This window comes from Myotis brandtii, unplaced genomic scaffold (genome assembly GCF_000412655.1).
Source record: "Myotis brandtii unplaced genomic scaffold, ASM41265v1 scaffold548, whole genome shotgun sequence".
Taxonomy (NCBI): Eukaryota; Metazoa; Chordata; class Mammalia; order Chiroptera; family Vespertilionidae; genus Myotis; species Myotis brandtii.
In genome coordinates, this window is record NW_005370031.1 from 957792 (window position 1) to 970181 (window position 12390).

The window sequence follows — 12390 nt, forward strand, 5'->3', positions numbered from 1 at the left end:
AATAACATGCTATTTAGCCTCCATGTGTTTGAATGTTTGGGGGTGTTTTTACTGTAGATGATTTTTAATTTTATTCCACTGTGACCTGAGAAGATAATTGATATGATTTCAATCTTCTTGAACCTGTAGAGACTTTTTTTGTGTCCTAACATGTGGTCTATCATTGTGAATAATCCAAGTGAACTTGAGAAGACTGTATATTCTGCTGCTTTGGGGTGAAATGTTCTAAAAATGTCAATTAAATCCATCTTATCCAGTGTGTCCTTTAGAGTAACTGTTTCCTTGTTAAGTTTTTGTCTGGAAGATCTATCCAGGTGGGCTGCCCGGCAGCCTCTGATAAGGTGGCCTGTTGTCTTTTCTCCCCTTCTAGCAAGCATTACCCACTGTACTCCTTCAACGTGGCCTCCATGTGTTTGAAGCTGGGAAGGCTGTACATGGGCCTGGAGAACAGAGCTGCCGGAGAGAAAGCCTTGCGGAAGGCCATGGCGATCATGGAAGTGGCTCACAGCAAAGATCATCCGTACATTTCTGAGATCAAACAGGAAATTGAAAGCCACTGAAACGATGCCAATGTGGCAGTTTTTATTTAAGTGCTCATGCAGAAACCTTCAAAGATTTGAATATTTCAAATCATATACATCACGCCTGTATTTCTGTAGTCATTGCCATGAAAACACTGTGTGCACTTAAACCTTACATATGGCTCACTTGGAATTGGTCTTAATTTTAACCTTAAAATCACAGTCATTTTTTAATGCTTTTTCCCCTAAGAGATGATGGCATGATTTCATGTATGATACTTTGGACAGGTTGAGTTTTGAAAAATGTGATTATTTTTTGCCCTTCATGCCTATTATTTTAATGTGAACAAACCATAATAAAAAAATCTATCCAGTGAAGTCATTGGGGTGTTAAAATCTCCTACTATATGATTGTATTGTTGTCAATCTCTCTGTTAAAGAACTCTAGAAGTTTTTTTTAGTATATTTAGGTGTTCCTATATTGGGTGTATATGTTTACTAGGTTTATATCCTCTTGTTGGATTGATCCTTTTAGTATTATGTTGTCTCTTGTGATTGCCTTCATTTTGAAATCTAAATTGTCAGATATGAGTATTGCTACTCCAGGTTTTTTTTTCTTTTACATTTGCATGGACAATTTTTTTCCATCCCTTCACTGTCATCCTGTGTGTGTCTTTTGTTCTGAGGTGGGTCTCTTGTAGACAGCATATAGTTGGTCATGTTTTTGTATATAATAAAAAAATCTATCCAGTGAAGTCATTGGGGTGTTAAAATCTCCTACTATATGATTGTATTGTTGTCAATCTCTCTGTTAAAGAACTCTAGAAGTTTTTTTTAGTATATTTAGGTGTTCCTATATTGGGTGTATATGTTTACTAGGTTTATATCCTCTTGTTGGATTGATCCTTTTAGTATTATGTTGTCTCTTGTGATTGCCTTCATTTTGAAATCTAAATTGTCAGATATGAGTATTGCTACTCCAGGTTTTTTTTTCTTTTACATTTGCATGGACAATTTTTTTCCATCCCTTCACTGTCATCCTGTGTGTGTCTTTTGTTCTGAGGTGGGTCTCTTGTAGACAGCATATAGTTGGTCATGTTTTTGTATCCATTCAGCTACACTATGCCTTTTGATTGGAGCATTTAATCCATTTACATTTAGGGTTATTATTTATAGGTACTTATTTATTGCCATTTTAATTCTGTATGCCTAGGTTTCTCTCTTTGTTTCTTCTTATCATTACAGCAGTCCCTTTAGCATTTCTTGTAATGCTGGCTTGGTGGTGATATACTCCTTTAGCCTTTTTTTGTCCAGGAAGCTCTTCATTTGACCATCTATTTTGAATGACAGCCTTACTGGATATAGTAATCTTGGTCTCAGATCCTTGCTTTCCATTACCTTTAGTACGCCATGCCATTCCCTTCTGGCCTGTAGAGTTTCTGATGAGAAATCAGGTGTCAGCCTTATTGGAACTCTTTTGTAGGTAACAGTTTTCTTTTCTCTAGCTGCCTTTAAGATTCTCTTTTTGTCTTTAATTTTTGGCATTATAATTATGATGTGTCTGGGCGTGAGCCTGTTTGAGTTCTTCTTGCTTAGGGTTCTCTGTGCCTCCTGAACTTGTGTGACTTTTTCCTTTACCAGGTTAAGAAAGTTTTCTGCCATTATTTTTTCAAACATGCTCCCTTTCTGTCTCTTCTTGCACACCTGCTATTCTAATATTGTTATGTTTCATGTCGTCCCACAGCTCCCTTAAACTGTCCTCCTGTGTTTTAATTGTTTTTTTCTTTCTCTGATTGATTTTTTTTCAACTGTCTTCTAATTTACTGATTTGATCCTCAGTTTCTCCTAATCTGCTATCATTCCTTCCAATGTGTTCTTTATTGGTCCTATGTCATTCTTTATTTCTGTTTTCATAGTTACTATATCTTTTCTCATATCTGAACCCTGTTTTAGATAAATTTCTTATCTCTGCTTCATTTATCTCTTTTTCTGGACAATTATCTTGTTCTTTCATTTGGGGGTTGCTCCTTTGTCTCCTCATTTTGGCTGCCTGTTTGGATTCATTACTATGTATTAGGTAGATCCTCTACACCTCTCAGTCTCTAGTGCAGAACCATGTCAAATGCTGTTTCTGACTGAATCAGGCAAAGACTCAAAGCCTCCAGAGACCACCTGCCTACAGACTGATATGATTCCTCCTGAATTTCCCCTAGGTCCATGGTCGGCAAACTGTGGCTCGCGAGCCACATGCGGCTCTTTGGCCCCTTGAGTGTGGCTCTTCCTAAGCCTTAGGAGTACCCTAATTAAGTTAATAACAATGTACCTACCTATATAGTTTAAGTTTAAAAAATTTGGCTCTCAAAAGAAATTTCAATCGTTGTACTGTTGATATTGGGCTCTGTTGACTAATGCATTTGCCGACCACTGCCCTAGCCAATCATCCTCAGGTGTGGCGAGAATTTTTTTTTTCAACAGGGTGGGGCAGTTGCTTCTGCCTGGAAGCCAATTGTTAGTTTTAGTCTCTTAAGTAGCCTCAGGGAAAGGTGTTTTCCAATATGGTGGGTCAACAGTCTTCCCCCCAGACAAGGCAAATGTCTGTGTGGGAAAGATGTCCTCCACTGTATGAGGGAATGACTCAGCACAGGTAACCAGGGTGTCTGCCTTCTGAGCTCTAACCCCTGAGTCCCCAATCCTGACTTCTGCTCACACAGCTCCAGTCTACTCTGCCCTCCCTCTGCTGAAGCACAAGGTGGGTGGCTCCACAGGGAATTTTGTGTGTTAGCCCTTTAAGAGGGTGCCTGAATTTCCAGCCATTGCTCCTTGGCAGGCAGCAACCCCACTGTTTTTCACAGCCAGGTGTTATGTGGGTACCCTTCTCTGGTGCTCTCTGCTGGGGGACCCAGCTTGGGGATTAGATCCCAGAGTTCTCAGTGGCAATACTCCACAGCTGAGATCTTTCTAGAACTTCAGTTGCTGTCTGTGGGTGCCTGGCAAGCCCTTCCTCACCTCTACCCCTCCTATGAGCCTCTATGTGGTCTCCACTTTCAGTCCTCAGGTATCGGGGTTCCCTCCAGTGAGTCTTCCATTGATTATTCAGGAAGTTTTTCTATATTTTAGTTGTAATGCCAGTTTGTTCCTGGGATCATGTCCGTGCAGCATCCACTTACTCTGCCACCATTTTTCTAGTCTAATTTTTTAAATATTTTTTTGTTTTCCAGATATAAGTGAACTTGTTTTTCTTAGAGCAATTTGGTAAATTATACCTTTGTAAGCAATATTGAAGCATTTATGTCTTCTCCCTACCTGATTCCTCCATAATTTAGAAACACTTATTGAGTATTATTATTTTCATGGCAATGTTGTTGTTTGTATGAAATCAATAAGAATCTATTCTTTTTATATCAGGACACAGTTGGAAACTGGTTTTATTAAACAAGACTTTGGAATGTCATGTTTGAGAGAGACATGCATCAACTCTGGATGTCACCAGAAAGCTTTAAGAAATTAAGATTGATTTTGGAAGCTGATATAACCTCCTTGGGAAAACAGCCTGGTATTCTTGCTTATTTTCATGGTTCACAGTAGCTTTCCAGGTAAGGAACAAAAATTGCTTTCGTGGGAGATAGCAAAGAAAACATCTCAAGACATTTTTGGAAATCTCAAAAACTTCAGGAATTTACCCAAACCTATTGGTATTGCAGGAAAATCCTGATGGCAGCTATGTAGCTTGACTTCTTTGCCCTGAGAAGCTAATTAAAGCTCAATGTGGAGATTCCTTATGAGATTCAGCAAAGCAGATTTAAGAAAGCCTATATGATCAATTATTATTCTTGTATTTATGTGAATAAATTAAAACTAGATTTATGCAGAAAATAGTCTTATTTTGACTATATTTTTTTAAAAAATGAAGGTGGTTTTAGGGAGAGAAATTGTGTTTCCAGAGAATCTGTAATATGCAGTTGTAGATATTAGAATCCAGTTCATTGTCTTTCAGGTTTTTGTTTTTTACCTCTAAATGTGATTGGATCCTGAATTTTTCTAGTTTCCTTAAATATTTGGTTATAATTCTTCAAACTAATATTTAATTTTTCTCCAGTTCTTTGAGTTGGGAACTAAAACGTTTTCCCCCCTGAGCCTTGCAATTGTAAATTGCAGCTAAATGACATGAGGTGAACTTGAGAAAACATCACTACAGCTCATTCTGAAACAATCTCAGAGACTGGCTTATGCTATGTAAGCCATGTAGAATTTTCCTGAGCACCTAATGACATCATTGGACATTCAACTGCAGACCAGGAGACTATCAGGTAGTCACTGCCTGCCTTCATTTCAGCAAAAGAAACTCAACAATTGCACTCAACAGTTGAACCGAACTGACTTATTCTTAGGACTGACTGATTGGATCAATGAAATATGGAGCAATCTAACAAGTTAGCTTCTGGAATGTGAAACTTTAAGTAATAAAGTTTTAAAGGCAAGACTGAAGGGACCACCCTGAAGCTGCTTTTTGGGATATTGACTTTAAGCTGTTTATTAATCACAAAGGACTCAGAAAGAACCTTTGGCCCTAACCCAGCCGTGGGCAAACTACGGCCCGTGGCCGGATCCGGCCAGGTTGAAATGAATAAAACTAAAAAAAAAAAAAAAAAAAGACCGTACCCTTTTATGTAATGATGTTTACTTTGAATTTATATTAGTTCACACAAACACTCCATCCATGCTTTTGTTCCGGCCCTCCGGTCCAGTTTAAGAACCCATTGTGGCCCTCGAGTCAAAAAGTTTGCCCACCCCTGCTCCCTCTCCTGCCAAACAGATTCAGGCAGAGAAATGTGCTTCAGGATCGAGAGTTTAGGATGTCCTCTTGCCCTATTTTGAATTAAGTATGATAAACAGCAGGGCTTCATGCAGGTGCCTGTTAGATAGATACAGCCTGTGTCCCATTGTTTCTGAGTGGCCTAGCAAAGATTTGCCTGCCATGGGTATTTCCCTCTTCCTCAGCTACCTGAAAATCAACCATTCTCACTTCTAATATCTAATAACCCATTTCCTCCCCCGGTTCTCCTTTGTCCAAAAATGTATTAGATGCCCAATGTTGCTTCACTGACTTGGGAATTTTCACACCTATGGGAATGCCCCATGTAGATATAATAAACTTTGATTTTCTCCTGTTAATCAGTCTCTGTTAATTTGGTCATTAGTCCAGTGTAGAAGAACTTAGAAGGTGGGGGGAAAACTATTAATATTTTTAGTCCCCACACTTATGAATCTCAAATTGAAAGCATACCTTAGCTTGAATGATCGGTTCTTTTGATTACTCTGATAAAAAGTTATAATGACCCTGATATTCTAGGGACTATCTTCCAACACTGTGAGGGATTAAAACCCATAATAGATAACCATTAAAATCTTGGATCACATAGGGAAGCCTATTTTTTCTGCAGTGAGCCACTCTCTAATGGTCAAGATTTTGGTCTCAGGTGTTAACCTCTTAAGGTTAATAAGTGATAATTGATAGTCATATGCATGAATATTTTTAAAAGCTTGCAATTATGAATTTTTAGTGAATAAGGGTAACTACAATTATTTAGATGTTTTTAGAAATGTGGAAATAAACTTACTTTAACATCAACACATAGAACTAAATATTTGGGGGTGGGAGGATGATTTTGTTCCACATGCTTCCCGTAAGAGTTCTTTCTCAAAAATAAAAATGTTTGCAGAATTTTAGGGTGATGGAACTACTCTGTATGGTTCTGGAGTGGTGGATACATGAATCAGTGCATCTGTCAAAATTCATGGAGTTATACATCAAAAATAATGAGCTTTAATATATGCAAACTAAAAAAAATTTAACCAGGATGTCAGGGGATCTCAGAATCAAATACACACTATGACAAATGAATCTAAGTCTATTACAAATGTATGACATAACCTCACTGAAGCAGGTGGGAGAAAAAGCTGACTAAATAACTTTGTCAAATTCTGTTTTGAAGGGCAACCTTAAGGGTAAAGGCAGAACAAAATGTGTGTACCAGTAAAAACAGTACTCTTGGAAAATTTGTTTCTCACGAGGATTCAGGTTAAGTAATAATTCGCAACTGGCTTTACATATATGTCTTGGCTAGAGTAAATAGAAAAATGGATGATGGATAGTGAGAACCAGGTTTTTTATTGTCAGAGAAGGAAATTATAGGTAAGCAAGGAAGGAAGTCTAGATGAACCCTGCTGTACTAAATTAGAATGGGAAATACCAGTATTAATTCACAATTAGGTTAACATGATAGATAGATAGATAGATAGATAGATAGATAGATAGATAGAGGCAGGAATAATGATATATATGGGTGTATACATGGGTTAGTATACTGATGTATATTTCATAGTTCTGTCCACTGAGAAGTCCTGGGAAGAATGACACCCCAGTAGTAATGAGTACCCCCAGCACCCAGATATTGGTTTCTCATACTATTCTCCAATAAAAGGAAACAGGGATCCTTGGAGAAATGTGTGATTCTAGTGTTGGGCCAGAGAATTTACAAGATAAACCCTGAGCATCTTGCAGTTCCAGATAGTAAGGAAATGGGATGAAAGTATATCAAAGGGACACATGAAAACTGAGTTCCCAATGACCAAAGCTGGAACAATTTCACCAGCCCTCCTGAACAATGTGGCATTACATACAACCTAAAGAATTAGATAACTGGCCTAACCGGTTTGGCTCAGTGAATAGAGTGTGGGCCTGTGGACTGAAAGGTCCCAGGTTTGATTCTAGTCAAGGGCATCTACCTTGGTTGCGGGCACATCCCCAGTAGGGGGTGTGCAGGAGGCAGCTGATCAATGTTTCTCTCTCATTGATGTTTCTAACTCTCTATCCCTCTCCCTTCCTCTCTATAAAAAATCAATAAAATATATTTAAAAAAGAATTAAATAACTATTCATCAATCTATCCTGATATAAATACATAAACAAACAAACAAATAAATAAACAAACAAACATACCAATGTAAAGTAAGATGTTAACATTAGGGAAAGTTGGATAAGGGTTATGTGGGAATTCTCTGTATTATCTTTGGAACTTTTCTATAAATCTAAAATTATTTCAAAATAATAAAAAACGCATTAAGTTTCAAAAATCCATGGTAATGTTTATCATGTCAGTAGAAATCATTCAGTTCCCTTGGTTTTTGAAGTCTCTGCTTATTTTGTGATTCATGCTGAGTAACTTTCATTATTTGTGACCTTTTGAAAATGTTCTTTCATTTCTCTATTTTGCTCAATGATGTGCTTTTGGAAAGTGGCTTCCAATAAAAGTTCAATAAAAAGTGTAAATTGAAATAAAGATGAAATTTTAAAGGAAAACATTTAGTAAATTCTTAAAAGAAAAAAAATGTCTTAAAGGGACACAATACACCAAACTAAACTGTGAAGTTCTTAGTATTTAGGAACAGTACAAAATATTCTTGCATAGCTGATTTCTTTAAAAAGCACTGATCATTTAACAGGAAACTTTTCTCTGAAGTAAGTAAAATTGTATGGACATCCTTAGAGCAGAGGTGGAGTTGAGCCTGATTTGCATTGGTTGAAGGGGTTTTTAGGAAGAGAGCAAGTGAAATGGTGAGTGTAGGCAAGTCTTTTCAGAAGTTTGGCTATGAAGAGGAAAAGAAAAAAGGAGTGACAGCTGGAGTGAGATGTAGAATTAAGGGGTCATTGTTATACTTCATTTGTAAAAAATATATTTTTTATTGATTTAAGAGAGGAAGGGAGAGGGAGAGAAACATGAACGATGAGACAGAATCATTGATTGGCCGCCTCCTGCACGCCCCACACTAGGGATCGAGCCTGCAACCCGCGCATGTACCCCAACTAGGAATAAAACTGTGACCTACTGATTCATAGGTTGATGCTGCACCACTGAGCCAGGCTGCCTGAGCTATTTTTAAGATAAAGGATATTAGAAAAAATACATATATTGACACTAAACATCTGGGTGTGTGAAAGAAATAAATTATGTAGGAAATTGAGGAAAATACCAGGATTCAAGACATTGAGGAGGTGTGATCTAGAAACCAGTGGAAGAATGCCCTTTCCTGGGATTAGACCAGATGGTATGAATTCGGTCAAGAAAATTCACAGGTTTGGTGGTGGGAAGATATGAGTGGGGAGCCTGTTGTTATTGCTTTGACATTCTGGCCTGTAAAATATGAGGTAAGGCCACCAGTTCAGACTCATGGGGGAGGGAATTTTGTAGATTTGAAAAGAAGATAATTGAATCTCATTTTCTCAGAAAGTAAGAAAATAAACTTCTTAGGGATATATAATTTTTTCAAGGAACATAGATTTGTAAAATAAAATTGTAACTAAAGAAATTTGCCTTGGCCATCACGTTACTGACATTTTATTTGAAATCCAGATGTGGCATGGAAGTGGATAATAAAGATGTGTGGCAAAATCTCGCTTCACTGGAGATAAAGGAGGTGCTCCTGTGTGAACTAGATAACAGACATTATTACAACATCCATGATTTCTGTGGAAATCAGGTCAATTTCATTTAAGGTCTTCTAATCTGGAATTTGCACTTACCACCAAATGCTCATAAGTTTTCTGTTGCCCTGGCTTGGTGGCTCAGTTGTTTGGAACATCATCCTCTTCACCAAAAGTGTGCCGGTTCGATTCCCAGTCAGGCAGGGCACATACCTAGATTGTGGAAGCATACAGGAGGCAACTGATTGATATTTCTCACATCGATGTTTCTCTCTCTCTCTCTCTCTTCCCTTTCTTTCTCTCTAAAATCAATAAAAACATATTGTCAGGTGAGGATTAAAAGGAAAAATTTTATGTTGATCATACCTATGCATATACAAGGAAAATGCTCACAACTTCAGTATAATACAAATCTAGGCCCATCATAGGGTTATCAGGGAAGATGCTTCCTCAGAGCACCATAGAGGAGAGGCATACTTTCATACTTTCAGAAATCCAGTTTCTAAAACCTGAGAAACCTCTGTAATGAGAATCAGATGCCTTGACATGAGAAAACAAATATCCCAACATAGTCCAGAATGGTGTATAAAGAAAAAAATCTGCCCTAGCTGGTTTGTGTCAGTGGAGAGAGCGTCGGCCTTCGGACTGAAGGGTCCCAGGTTCAATTCCAGTCAAGGGCATATGCCCGGGTTGCGGGCTTGATCCCCAGTGTGGGGCATGCAAGAGGCAGCCAATCATTGATTCTTTCTTATCATTGATGTTTCTATCTCTCTTTCCCTCTCCTTTCCTTTTTGAAATTAATAAAAATATATAAAAAAGAAAAAATCAGCAAACAGTTCCTTTAATTTCAAAATGAGCACAGACATGTTTTAAAGTACTGAGGGGGGTCTAATGGGCTCAATACTAAAGACTGAAATTGCCAACTGAAATCAGAAGCCACCGTACAGCAGTTGCTATATTAGAGCAAACCCAATAAGTCACTGTTCTTAAGTTTTAGTGCAGTAATTGCACATGAGCTTTTTGTAATGGTCACTTTGTCCAATTCTCATTTTAATTAGTCCTTATTAATGAGATGCTCTCAGATTGTCCATATGTCTTATCATATCATTGACAACCAGTTACCCTTAAATGTATTTTTCACTCATCATACCTCTTACTTCTCTATCACTTCCTGCATTTGCTGGGATCTCCTGAACAACTTTAATTTGAACGTAGTGCTTCTAGTGCACATTGCCATTTTTTCTTTTTTAAAAAATATATATTTATATTGATTTTCTACAGAGAGGAAGGGAGAAGGATAGAGAGTTAGAAATATTGATGAGAGAGAAACATTGATCCTCTGCCCCCTGCATGCCCCCTACTGGGGATCGAGCCTGCAACCAAAGTACATGCTCTCCACTAGATTCGAACCTGGGACCTTACAGTCCATGGCTTGATGCTCTACCCACAGAGCAAAACCGATCAGGGCATTTGTGTGTTCTTAATGTTAATTGGGAATGCTTCTGTGTGGGCAAAAAAAGCTTTGAGTCCTTACCTCCCTCCTTTTAAATTCTTCTAGGTTGGGCTAATAACCAAACTAAAAGTAACAGATGAACAGGAGAAAAATCAAAGTTTAATAAATGTGCATGAGGAATTCACATCGGCATAAAAATTTCAAAGACATTAGATTTCAGAAGTGAGAATGGGTGATCTTCAGGTAGTTAAGGAGCAGTAGGACACACATGGCAGGCAAATCCTTGCTAGGAGACTCAGACACAGTGGGACACAGCGGGTATCCAGCTAACAGGCATCTGCCTGAAGCCCTCTTCTTTACCATACTTAACACAAATTGGGCTAAGGGGACATCCTAAACTCTCCAACCTAAATCAGGTTTCTCTGTCTGAATCTCTTGGTCAGGAAAAGGGGGAGGGTCAAATGTTATTACTGAGTTTTGTTTCTTAATAAACAGTTTAAATCGACATCCCCAAAAGCAGCCCAGCTGGGGTGGCTCAGTAGTTGAGCGTTGACCTATGAACCAGGAGGTCACAATTCTATTCCCGGTCAGGGCACATGCCCGGGTAGGGGGCTCGATCCCCAGTGTGGGGTGTGTAGGAGGCAGCCAATCCATGATTCTCTTTCATCATTGATGTCTCTCTCTCTCTCTCTCTCTCTCTCTCTCTCTTCCTCTTTGAAATCAATAAAAATATTTACTGGTAAAAAGAAATATCCCCCAAAGCAGCTTCAGGGTGGCAGAATTTTGGTCCCTCCACTAGCAAAAATCTTTGCAGTCAATGTCATCCAAATAAATGAGTAGCTGAAGCTAGAAGCACTATCCCTACCCCAGAATTTGTTGTTTTCATATTTTGCAATTATTTTTTGTTTTTTTTTATTGGCTCATTGTTGTTGTTGTTTGTTCTCCTCAGAGGCCTACAATTCAATTTTGGGGACTTGGGTTACTAACATGTCTGTCACACAGCTGACAGAAGTCCAAAGTGAGACTACCGCCACCTTCATAGGTGAAAGGTGACTTTTAAATGTCATGATTTTACTGTGGTTTATGTATAATATCAAATAAAGATTATTTAAAACCTGAAAAATATCACGAAAGAATCTTGAGACTTGGGATCCCAATTTCTGTTGTCACCTAAGTCAAATTACCACGCACCAAAACAATCGTGCTATGTGCTACTATATGTTGCATTAATTTAGTTGCAAATTCTATTTGATCCTCTAATTTATACCTTCTTAGCTAATGACTTTGGAAAGTTACCTTCACTGAATTTTGGTTTCCTGTCCTCCATTTTAAGATGTTTATTTTGAAGAATTATTAAGACACTAGAGGCCCAGTGCATGAAATTTGTGCACTAGGGGGTGGGGGGGGTCCCTCAGCACAGCCTGTGCCCTCTCACAGTCCAGGACTCCTCAGGGGATGTAGCAGTGTGCCAAGCGGCAGGTGGCCAGGGAGGAGCCCAAACCTGGGCCGGGCGCCGTACCACTGGCACTCATCCTGGCCCACTGGGCCTGCTGCCACTGCTCTCTCGGTAGTACTGCTGCGGAGTCAGGAGATGCTCCCACCGCCATAGCTGCACTCGCCGGCCATGAGCCCAGCTTCTGGCTGAGCGGCGCTTCCCCTGTGGGAGTGCACTGACCACCTTGGGGCAGCTCTTGCATTGAGCTGGTCAGTTTGCATTATAGCAACTGGTCGTTCTGCCGTAAAGGTCCCTTAGGCCAGGGGTGGGCAAACTTTTTGTGAGTGCGTGCCAAAACCAGCAAAATCTCTGACTCAAAATTCTTCTGCGTGCCAACCCTAATTTTTTGAGAAAATGTTACGCCTACTTGATATCTCTTAAGGTGTACGTATGTGAAGAACCTTGAAGAAATAATAAAATTCATTCAAGCGACAAAAACA